This window comes from Palaemon carinicauda, chromosome 3 (genome assembly GCF_036898095.1).
Source record: "Palaemon carinicauda isolate YSFRI2023 chromosome 3, ASM3689809v2, whole genome shotgun sequence".
Classification (NCBI taxonomy): Eukaryota; Metazoa; Arthropoda; class Malacostraca; order Decapoda; family Palaemonidae; genus Palaemon; species Palaemon carinicauda.
The window spans coordinates 6,907,358-6,919,166 of NC_090727.1; the positions used below are offsets into that span (position 1 = coordinate 6,907,358).

The window sequence follows — 11,809 nt, forward strand, 5'->3', positions numbered from 1 at the left end:
TCGTAATCCTAAGATTTTTTTTTTTTAGAATAGTTATGCTTCCCAAGATTAGATATTCCTTGCGCTCTCACCATTAGGATATTAAGTGAAGGCAAATAGACGGCTAAGAACCAAAAACACTTTTTTGTCACAGCCCGTTATCTCGATGTGTGGTCTGCAACCAACATACCATACAAAGAGGAAAACGCAATAAAGGGGATTCCAGCATCTTACAACCAGTGTATGGGAGCAATATGAAAATTAGCGTTTTTTTATTTTGGCTGCCCGCTGGAAAAGGAAATAGAAAGGACTTTGGTAAAAAAAAAAAAAAAAAGGGAAAATACGTAAAGAAAGAAAGTGGAATAGTTTAAAAACTGAACGTACTTGGGTAGAATACAAAACTGCTGCGTGTCAATATAACTACCTACTAAGAAGGAAAAAAATTAATATTATTAGAGAAAGATCCTCGAAGCAGCAACAAACGTAAATAAGTTATGTCGTCTCCTGAATGATATAATGGGAAATGTAAAAGAAAAGAAGCTACCTGATGGAAACAGTAACCAGGAACTAGCAAATAATTTTCAATTATTCTTTAAAAACAAAATTGAAAATATAACCAGGTCATTTGTAAATACTCAACATCAGATTAATGATACACCGGGTACACAGACAAAATTAATACGATTTAACAACATAACACAAGATGATATCACCAGAATTATCAAGATAGCAAAGAAAACAAACTGTTTGATCGATCCTATGCCAATATCTGAAGTAATTGGAGAGAGAGACTTTTCTAGTCTAGCCGAAATAATAATGAGAATAGCAAATGCAAGCATTAATGAATGTAAGTTTCCTAAATCTGAGAAAATGGTCATAGTCACACCAGTTCTGAAAAATGGACTGGACTACCAGGAATTAAGCTGATATAGACCTATTTCGAATCTATCATTTGTTTCAAAAGTGCTTGAATATGTAATTCTTGAACAACTAGTCAGTCACTTAGAAGTAACAGCAGCTTTGCCTGACAACCAATCTGCTTACAGGAAACTATACTCTACGGAGACAGCCATCTGCTCTGTTGTAAATTATATGCTGGAAATAGTGGACGAAAATAAATGTGGGATTTTAATACTGCTCGATCTCAGTGCTGCTTTTGATAGTGGTGCATGAACTGCTACTAAATGATCTACGGTCCATCGGTGCTGAAGATCAAGCCTTCGAATACCTAAAAGACTACTTAGTTGGTAGAAATTACTCTTATTCATCATATGAACCCTTAAACAGAGGGGTACCCCAGGGGAGTGTACTTGGCCCAATCTTATGCTGCTTCTATACTATTGGTCTATCGAAAATATTACAATGGCATGGCATGATGTTCAAACTATTTGCAGACAACACACAATTTTACTTCTCCATAAATGATATAGATGACACTACTGAAACTCTTAACCGAATCCTTGATAGTGTTAGAGAATGGATGACATTTAAACCATTAAAATTAAATGAGAACAAAACTGAATTCATGGTGGTGGGTAAGAGAAACAGCATGTGAAACTTCGTGATATTCAAATGAACATAAATAATGACTGCCGATATCTAGTAAAGTTCGAGATCTAGGTGTATTATCTTGATTGTAACCTGTCTCTAAATGCCCAAATAAATAATGTAATAAAAACTGTTGGTTATCATCTAAGAAATGTTGCGTTTATAAAAAAAGTACCAGGATAAAAATTTTGTAAAGAAACTTGTGATAAACTGCGTTATTACCAGGATTGACTACTGCAACTCTATCCATTACAATTTACCAAAAGTGCAACTTAAGAAATTACAAAACATAATAAACAGAGGAGCAAGACTGATAAAAGGTGTCCCACCTAGAGAAAGGATCACCCCTATATTAATTGATTTACACTGGCTGCCGATTAAAGCGAGAATTGAATTTAAAATATGTACTATAACCCACCAAGTTATCAGAACCGGTCGTCCAAAATACACAAGAGTTGCTACATATTGCGCAGCCAACAAATTGTGTCGATACGAGAATAGTTATAGATGGTTTCAAACTGTTGGAACCTAGATATATATATACTATGGGCTCCAGAGCCTTTAAATACTCGGCCCTAATAAGCTCCCACGAAACATTCGAATGATTGAAGATATTAAGGCTTTCAAAAGGAAACTGAAGACTCTTATTTTAAAAAAAAAAAAAATCTTACAACAGTGACGATTTAACAGTAAATGAACAATACGTGATCTGAAACGATAAATACTCTGAACGATCAAGGTAAAACGACAGCGGAGGTCCTGTAGAGAGTGGGGTTCCCCTGCTGTATGGGACCGGAAAAGCAGCCATCAAAGTAAAGTAAAGTAAAGTTCTTATCAACCCTTTGGCCTGTTTTCTTTTGTATATTATTGAAAGAGGATGAAGCCAGTCGATCTGGGCGAATGGAAAGCGCTCAAGGATTTTCTTAATTTCATCACTATCTGGAGTATTTTAGATTATTGTCTTGTTTTTTAGTTTTTATCATTCAATCTATCAGTCATTTTCTTAGTTCTGCGTGGGAGGGTTAGCTATCTGATTTTTGTAGAATGGTAATTACAGTTTTGTAATATCAAAGGAAATTCTGCGACTCATTAACATATCATCACTTAAAAGAAGTTGAGATCATTTATTTTTGTTATGCATTTTTGGGGCTATATGAAGTCAAACTTTATGTTAAGTAAAGCCTTATTAACTATGAGGCGGGGCTGTAATAGAATTTTTATGCACTACTGAACAGTTTAAAGAATATATTTTTAGAAATACTTTTTAGAGTTGATTAGTAGCTCCTGTTTATGATTCAAAACTTCGTACATTTTCGTTTTGCCTTTTAATATATAAATTCCTACTTCTTTTAAGACTGTCAAAAGATACAACTAATCATTCATTAATACTGTCAAAGGATAAATTATTAGTCATTCTAATATTGTCAAAAGATAGGTCATCAGGAGCCAAATTCTGCCGTCATTTTAAGAAATATATATTTCCGGAGCAGACTCATTGAAGACGAACTTAAGATCTCTCTCTCTCTCTCTCTCTCTCTCTCTCTCTCTCTCTCTCTCTCTCTCTCTCTCTCTCTCTCTCTCTCTCTCTCTGCTAATCATTTCCCCTTTGGTAGCCTTTTATCTTAATGAAATGTTTGTTTTTATAAACAAAAAGTTTTTCTCATGTTTCTAAGTATTATTTTTTTCAGTGCTTCTATTGAAGAAAACTATACATGTCTTTCGGTTTTTCTTTCCATTTCCTGTTAAGCCTAATTATCCTGATGGAACGTAGGCTTCGGATTTCTTTCCCATAATTTAATTTCACATCAAAAGATAAGTTTTTGAGATTCATTGTTTTTGTCCACAAATATTTAGATAAATTAATTTTGTTTCCGAGCTTTTTTTTCTATTTTCAATATTAAGAAGCCTGAACAGCCATGTCAGAGTAACAGGTTCTTTGACGTTATCAGATCATTCATCTCTTGGAGAAACATTTGTCACTTGTATTAAAGCTGTGTCAGTTTTCCTTGAAAGAGAGAAAAAAGTGTAAATTTCACGTTTACTCTCGTACTGTCATTGCAGATGCCACATAAAATGTTGGTATAAAAGTAGTGCTAAAACATAGTTTTTTCCGCTGGTTTTTTGTGAAATGCTGGCCCTCTTAGTTTTGCAATGTCAGAACGATAGAGATGGAAAAACTAGGGATAAAGGAAAGAGAATAGAATGAAAAATTTTTCATGGAAGTAAAAGGGTGAAAAGAAATGTGGGATAGTGTGGTGGAATATATTGGTCATGGGAGAGGCAAGAAAGTATTTTATGCTTTAAAGCTGGAAAGAATATGTGTAATATTCCTGGTGCTTGAGGAGAACAGACTTTATGTTCTTTTTTAATGTTGTATTTTGAAATATGGGTTTTTGGTTTAAAGTACGAACAAAAAGAGTGCTTGTATTATTTTGGACATAAGGTAAGAGGGATCGGTAAATCATATATTTTCCTGTGCATTTTGAGAATATTAAACGGAAATTTTTATGTATAACAAAAGCTTCATCTGCTTTGAATAAATAATAATTCAGCATCTTTGTGGTTAGAATGCTTCAAGAGATCAAAGGAAGGATTGTGGGTTTAAGTATTCTGGGATAAGAAAATGTTACCGAAATATGGAGTAGTTGGCGTTAGCTGATGATACGTACAGATGGCCGATAGTGATTGAAAACTAAAGAAACTGATAAAGTTTAGTGAAATGTTTGCAAGAGGGGAAGGTTCACAATGATTGTGATCACGGGTGAGGTGATGAGAGTTATTGAAAACCAAGACCACGGAGTAGTGGATGTTTGTATGGTAGTAGGTTGGCCAGAGCACCAGCCACCCGTTGATATACTACCGCTAGAGACTTATTGGCAATATTGGGTCCTTTTAACTTGACACAGGACTACATTGTATCCTTTGCTTATGCATTCGCCGAATAGTCTGGACTATTCTTCTACATTCTCGTCTGTCCTCATACACCTGACGACACTGAGACTACCACACAATTCTTCACTCGAAAGGATAATTATTGCACTGTAATTTCCGTTGTATTTCCCCTTGGTAAGGGTAGAAAAGACTCTATAGCTATGGTAAGCACCTTTTCTATGAGAAGACCACTCCAAAATCAAACCATTGTTCTCTGGTCTTGGGTAGTGTCAAAGCCTCTGTACCGCGGTCTTCCACCGCCAGCGAGAAGGGGGGAGCCCCGCCCTGCCAGCGGGAGGGGGGGAGCCCCGCCCTGCCAGCGGGAGGGGGGGAGCCCCGCCCGGCCAGCGGGAGGGGGGGAGCCCCGCCCGGCCAGCGGGAAGGGGGGGAGCCCCGCCCGGTTAGCGGGAAGGGGGGAGATCTACCCTTCCAGTGGTAAGGGGGGAGGCCCTCCGGGCTAGCGGGAAGTGGGCAGCCCCGCTGAGCCAACATTATAGAGTTCCTGTATCTAGCTTATTTTAAAAAAAACATTAAGACCTTTTGGAAATCGATAACAGACTCCAGAAAGTCTTCAAAACTCCTCTAACTTCTTGTTCGACTCCAATATGTCTTTCGTCATCAATAGGAAAGTTGAATGCTTTCCTGTCAGAGCTCTAAAAGATTCTTTGCCTTTCTGTTAGGAGAAATATGGAATACTAGTGCATTCTCAAATCGGCTTTAAATATTCATTCGTCTCAAGCAGAAATGTTAGAAAACGTAAAAAGATCGTTGTGACTGTTTTATTGACCAACCCAAATTTGCAAGCTTTTATCACCGACTCTCCATGAGGCTATTAAAAAGGAAACAAGATTTGGGTTTTGCAGAAAATGCTTTGGCGAAAGTTAAGAGAATTGTTGAGTGTGCGACTTTGAAAGAAAACCACAATACCTCGTCATAAAGGGATCTACAACAAGTGGAGTCAGGAAGGCAGTCATGAAAAGCAAAACAAGAATATTTGAAAGAATTCGGACAGAAAATACAGGAAGAAGAGGGATACAGGAAAGAGAACGGGAGGGAAGAAATAAAGAATCCGAAAAGGAGAACTAGTTATTATTTGTTGATCAGTTTATGAGACGGCGGATTTGAAAGGAGAAAGTTAAGTCCCTAATGCTGAAGACCCAAAAATAAAAATTGTGCAGAATAAGGCGGAAACTGCACAGAAGTAGAGAATATTGAAGGACCAGAGAAAGATTGAGAATTCTTCAATCTGAAGCAATTTTTTTTTCTCAAAAAAAGGAAGGACTTCTAACGAGAGGCACTCCAATTGGACGTCTTCCTTTTAGAAATTCCTAACAGGCTCCCATCCGGAATAGTCTTCAAAATTCTCCTAACTCGTTGTTCGACTTCAATTTGTCTTCCGTTATTAGTAGGACAGATGAATGCTTTCCTGTCAGAGCTCCAAAATATTATTAGTCTCTCTGTTAGGAGAAATATGGAATTACCGGTGCATTTCCAAATCGGCTTCAAATTGTCATTAGTCTTGAGCAGGAATGTTAGAAAAGGTAAAAAGATTGTTTTAATCGGTTTATTGATCAACCCAAATTTGCAACATTTTGTTAATGACTTGCCTCTGAGGCCAAGAAAAAGGAAACAAGATTTGGGTGATGCAGAAAATGCTTTGGCGAAAATTAGGAGAATTGTTGAGTCTGCGATTTCGGAAGGAAACCAAAATACATCGTTAAAAAGGAATCAACGACAAGTGGAATCAGGAAGGCAGTTATGAAAAGCTAAACAAGAATCTTTAAGACTAATAATGGATTTATTTGAAAGGATTCGGACAGAAAATACAGGAAGAAGAGGGAGACAGGAAGGAGAACGGGAGAGAAGAAATAAAGAATCCGAAAAGGAGAACTAATTATTATTTGTTGATCACTTTACGATTGTGCGGATTTGAGATGAGAAAGTAAAGTCCATAATGTTGAAGATCCAAATATAAAGATTGCGCAGAATAAGGCGGAAACTGCACAGAAGTAGAGAATATTGAAGGATCAGAGAAAGCTAAAATTCTTCAATCTGAAGTAATTTTTTTTCCCTCTAAAAGGAAGAACTTCTAAGGAGAGACACTCCAATTGGACGTCTTCCTGTTAGCACGCTTTTATAAGGAAAATTATTATCTAGGACCGACGAAGGAACGGGTTTGGGATCGGAGATTTTTGGTGTACGGCGCCCCGGATTTGTACTTCGGGCTCCAGCTTCGGTCGTCATTTTGTGTCAGCCTCATCATCATCTGTCTGTCGTCAGTGTTCATGTCATCCAACACAAGTAACAGCTTTTAAAAGATACAACCAACGCTCCGTTCCCCTTACGGGCTGCCAACCTAATGGCCCGTGGTCCGCCTTGTATACAGGCGGGTCAATCTAAATCATCATCATCAGGAGAGGCAATTTGAGACACGAGACCCCTTACGGTCGTTATAAAAAGGATATTTTAATTACAGAGGGATCAATGATTTAATTGGGTTCCGTCGTCATGAAACGCCTTCAAAACGTTCGTTAAAAGAAATTCGACCAAAAAGCGAAATGGCAGGAGGAGAGGAACTGGTCAAACGAATACTCTGAGGAAAGTTTTTGTTGCCCTTCATCAGGACCCCTAAAAGATTGATACGCAATCGGGACTTCAAAACGAAAGTTAGCTTACGAGAAGAGTAGGAACAGGGTACCTTCACACGGGCACAAACGTGTTTATATATGTGTGTGTAAGTGTGTTTACTGGGTATTATTTTCTTATCTGTTACTATTTCGCTAATTTCTATGATAAATAAATTTATATATATATATATATATATATATATATATATATATATATATATATATATATATATATATATATATATATATATTTATAAGTATATATTATAGTCACGAAAGGAGAACTGAGTTTTTCATTTTTCCTTTCGTGGCTATAATACTTAATTATTTTATGCTCATCACGTGTTAGCTTTTCTGATTACACATACACACACACACACACACACACACACACACACACACACACACACATATATATATATATATATATATATATATATATATATATATATATATATATATATATATATAAAATGATAAATTTTGCACATTTAGACGTGTTTTTCATATTTATATAAGCCATATATTATACTCCCTTAATATCTGGATTCTCTCTATACCTCGGGATCAGAGAACCAAGGGGGAATCAACTCAGTGATAATAGCTTCTGGTCGATCGGGGAATCGAACCCTGGTCCGAGAAACTGGCACAAAAATTGGTATTACACACACACACACACACACACACACACACACACACACACACATATATATATATATATATATATATATATATATATATATATATATACATATATATATATATATATATATATATATATATATATATATATATATATATATATATATATATATATACATACATACATACATACATATATATATATATATAATATATATACAGTATATCTGTATCTATCTATCTATCTATATATATATATATATATACATATATATATATATATATATATATATATATATATATATATATATATATATATATATATATATATATAATGTATATATTAGGCCTGTTGTAGAATTGAGGAACGTGTTTGAGGTAGCTCAAGCCTGCTGACTACCGCCCAATTTCCGTCACTGCCATTTTATCTGATTTTTTTTTTTCAATTTGGTTGGCCTAGAATGCAAGCTTTTTACATATGCAGATGGTGCTACTTTCCTGAATTTAGATCTCAATATACTACACACACAACAACTAATGTATCTGTTTCTGTTACTGTAAGACAAGGGCCTCAGACACGTCATTTCATGTCTTTTTTTTTCTGGCTTGATATAGTTAGATCATTATATTTTGTAGTTCTCCATATACCTCAAATGCTCTGTAGAAAGATTTTACCGTTTTTTTTTTTCAATCAACCAAGATATTTCCGTTAACTTGAATAGTGATAAAGGAATGAGACGTAAATTGTATAAAAAAATCTGAGTGACACCACTTATTCATGGAATCATGCTTCACAATGCATTTTTTTTTATGGAGATTGTAATAGCGAAGAGTAAGGGAAATGGAATACAGTGCTCCAAATGCCCTATCTCTGATAGGGCATGAATATCTTGTCTTGGTTTAACGCAAATATCAAATAGTTCCAGGTTGGAAGGTGTTTCATGCTGCCGCTCGGGAGAGATTTCTTTTCTGGAGGGATAGTGAGAAGCTAGGAACTAATATTGACGGTCTAAGACGAGCACCGGAGGGAAAGGCCATTCATTTTGAAAATAATGAGAATGTTCAATAAATATATGATTAAAGAATTAAAGAAAGGACTACAAATGATAAGGAATGAAGTAGGGGAACAAAAATGTTAAAGAATAGATACCTAACAAGACATGTCAAGGGATAAAGGAAGAAGCTCAGAAAATAAAATCTGAAGAATGAGAGAAAATATCTAGGAACCCAAGGGTATCGCTCCTCAGCTGTGTGATTTAGTGATTAAAAGGACAATCAAACATATATTTTCGAGATATTCTAATATTTGGGTTTTTCCTTTCCCGCTTACTGCATCAGCTGTAGAAATTATGGTTCAACTACTACTATCTTGATAGGCGGAGGAGCTGGTATGGATGGCTTTGCTCGAACTCTCTGAACTAGAGCTTCACGGATAGTGATGTGTTTTTCGCTCGTTAAACGTCAATACACTTAGAGTAATTCACCCGGTCCAGAGCCCACATCCAACACCACATAGCTGTGCTAATTCGGGCACTTGATTACTGTAAATAGGGACTTTATCATACAGAGTTAAGCTTATTTGAATCAAGACTGAGAGAACGTTGTGCATTAAATCGATAGGAAGTCAGTTTGATCTCCAGATAATGTAATTTCTCAAGATAAAGCTACTAGCAATTATATAATCATTGGTAACTTGCAGTCACTGTATTAGCATGGAGAATAATTTTGGGCTTATGCCATCTGCAAATGTATTTCCCGACAATTTAAAGGAGAATACATTTTGGGAAAATAGGTATATCATAGTTTCATGACAAAATTTCGGAAAATACGTCGTTCTGAGACAAAAAGCTTGTATTTTTTATATGATTTATAAATAAAACAAATTTCTGATAGCCTTCGCCAGAATGTAATAGCGTCCTCATTTACCTCCACTTATTTTCGATGCGAAGTAATAAATTCTTACTGTATTTAAGGTTTTATGAAGTCATCAGTATATATTATATCCATCACTGATTTTCTATCATGCAATGGTGATACTTAAATTTCGTTACTTATCAAACTTCCAACAACAATAAATACTTTATTCTACTGCTGCTATCTTTTACAAATCAACCAATACTGAATACGGTTAAAGATATTTGTTAGAACACCAACGGTTATCAGATAATATTTAGGCAATGCTACAATATCTTACAGGCTGCATCAAGAATACTCATTTAACTTCTCTCCACACCCCTAAAACAGAAATGACTTTCTTATTTCCTCAGTATCGGATTGGCTGGGGCAAGGGGTTGTGAAGAGGAGAGACCTCCCCCCCCCCCCCCGACCCTTCCCTGCTGAGTGTCCATTTGGCCCCTCCTACGAAGAAATAGTAATTGCATGTATATGTATTTATAAATATATATATATATATATATATATATATATATATATATATATATATATATATATATATATATATATAAATAATGTGTGTGTTTTGTATTTGCAGTGGATAGTTGAGACGTCAAATGATAATAAAGAATTTAAATATGTCAAATCGGTTTGTAACTTTAGTATGCTTTTGCTAACAAAGACGGTCCTTTCCTGTCTTTGGTGCGCTAGGGTTGGAGAAGGCTCCGCCCATTTCGTAGAAATAGTAAGAAGAGCAACACCTTGTCTGTTTTGTGATGGGAGCAATAGAGACATCTGACGAAAGATTTCCCCCGAGTGTCTGCGTTCTTTTGATTCAAACTGTACCATCGCTGACACCCAAAAACAGAAGCCAAAAAGGCACAAAAGCCACTGCGTATCCTCGAGCTGTACAGCGGCATAGGTGGAATGCACGTAGCTGCTGAAGAAAGCGGACTTGCGTTCGACATCGTCGGAAGCTACGAAATTAATACGACGGCACTTGACGTGTATTGACATCATTTTTCCAAGTTCCCAAAGGCCTACAATATTATGGTCTTGACATAGACAATCTGGAATCTTTCGCTCCGGATATTATCATGATGAGCCCTTCTTGTCAGCCTTTCACCTGACAGGGCCTAAAACGCGACGTTGAGGATGCACGTACGTCATCTCTGTTGCACGTGATTGATCTTCTTCAAAAACTGTCTCAGCCACCAACAATGATTTTTTTTAGAAAATGTGGCTGGTTTTGAAAAGTCCTTGGCAAGGCAGCAACTCCTGGAAATGCTGCGCGAGAAGGACTACGTTTGGCAGAAGTTCCTGTTATCACCAACCCACTTCGGGATTCCAAATTCTTGTCTGAGATATTATCTCCTTGCTAAGCAGTGGCTCCACCCTTCCTGTATGGACGTCTCGGATGAGATCAAAGATATATACCTGTGAGCTACCAGTATGTCTGTGCCTCGGAAGGAAAGGCGAAGCTACTCGATCAACTAACGCGAGAGAGATTTGCGGAAAGCCCGTTGTTAAGACTCTTCTCAAAGTGCTTTATAATTTGCATAGGAATATTCATAGTGAATTTTACCATTCAAAAGTCATATTATTATCTTTCCCATTCGCTGAGCTCGTTCATGGAAAGCGACGTTAACTTAGAACCCTACTTGTTGAAAGAAAAGATTTTAAACAAGTACTGCATGCTACTGAACATTGTTGACAAAGACTAAAAGTTGTAGCTGTTTTACCGAAGGCTATGGTCATTATGTCGAGGGTACTGGCTCTGTTATTAAAGAAAACTGTGATCTTGATATGAATGAAGTTTTTCATGCAGTGTCAAAATTAAAAACACGGTCCATCGAGAATTGATCTTCTACAAAAGTTGAAATTGAGAAATTTTACTGCTAATGAAATTTCAAGATTAAAGCGTTTTCCTAAATGGTTTTCATTTCCTTCTTCACTAAATGTAAAACAGAAATATAGAGTTCTTGGAAATAGTATCAACATTTCAATTGTGACTTCTCTCTTGCTCTTATTGTGAGAAAGACGACATGAGCCTGAAATATGTTAAAATACCGTGGGATATTTTGTTCATGACAACCTCATTAATAGCATGTATATGATATATCTGTTTTTATGTTGTTACTGTTTTTAAGATATTTTATCTTAATTGTTCATTGCTTATCATATTGTTT

General features: G+C 36.1%; 1 pseudogene; it reads left to right on the plus strand.

The window, feature by feature from the left end:
* Positions 1 to 4,272: 4,272 nt before the first annotated feature.
* Positions 4,273 to 11,685, plus strand: LOC137630637 (tRNA (cytosine(38)-C(5))-methyltransferase pseudogene; annotated as a pseudogene).
* Positions 11,686 to 11,809: the final 124 nt, after the last annotated feature.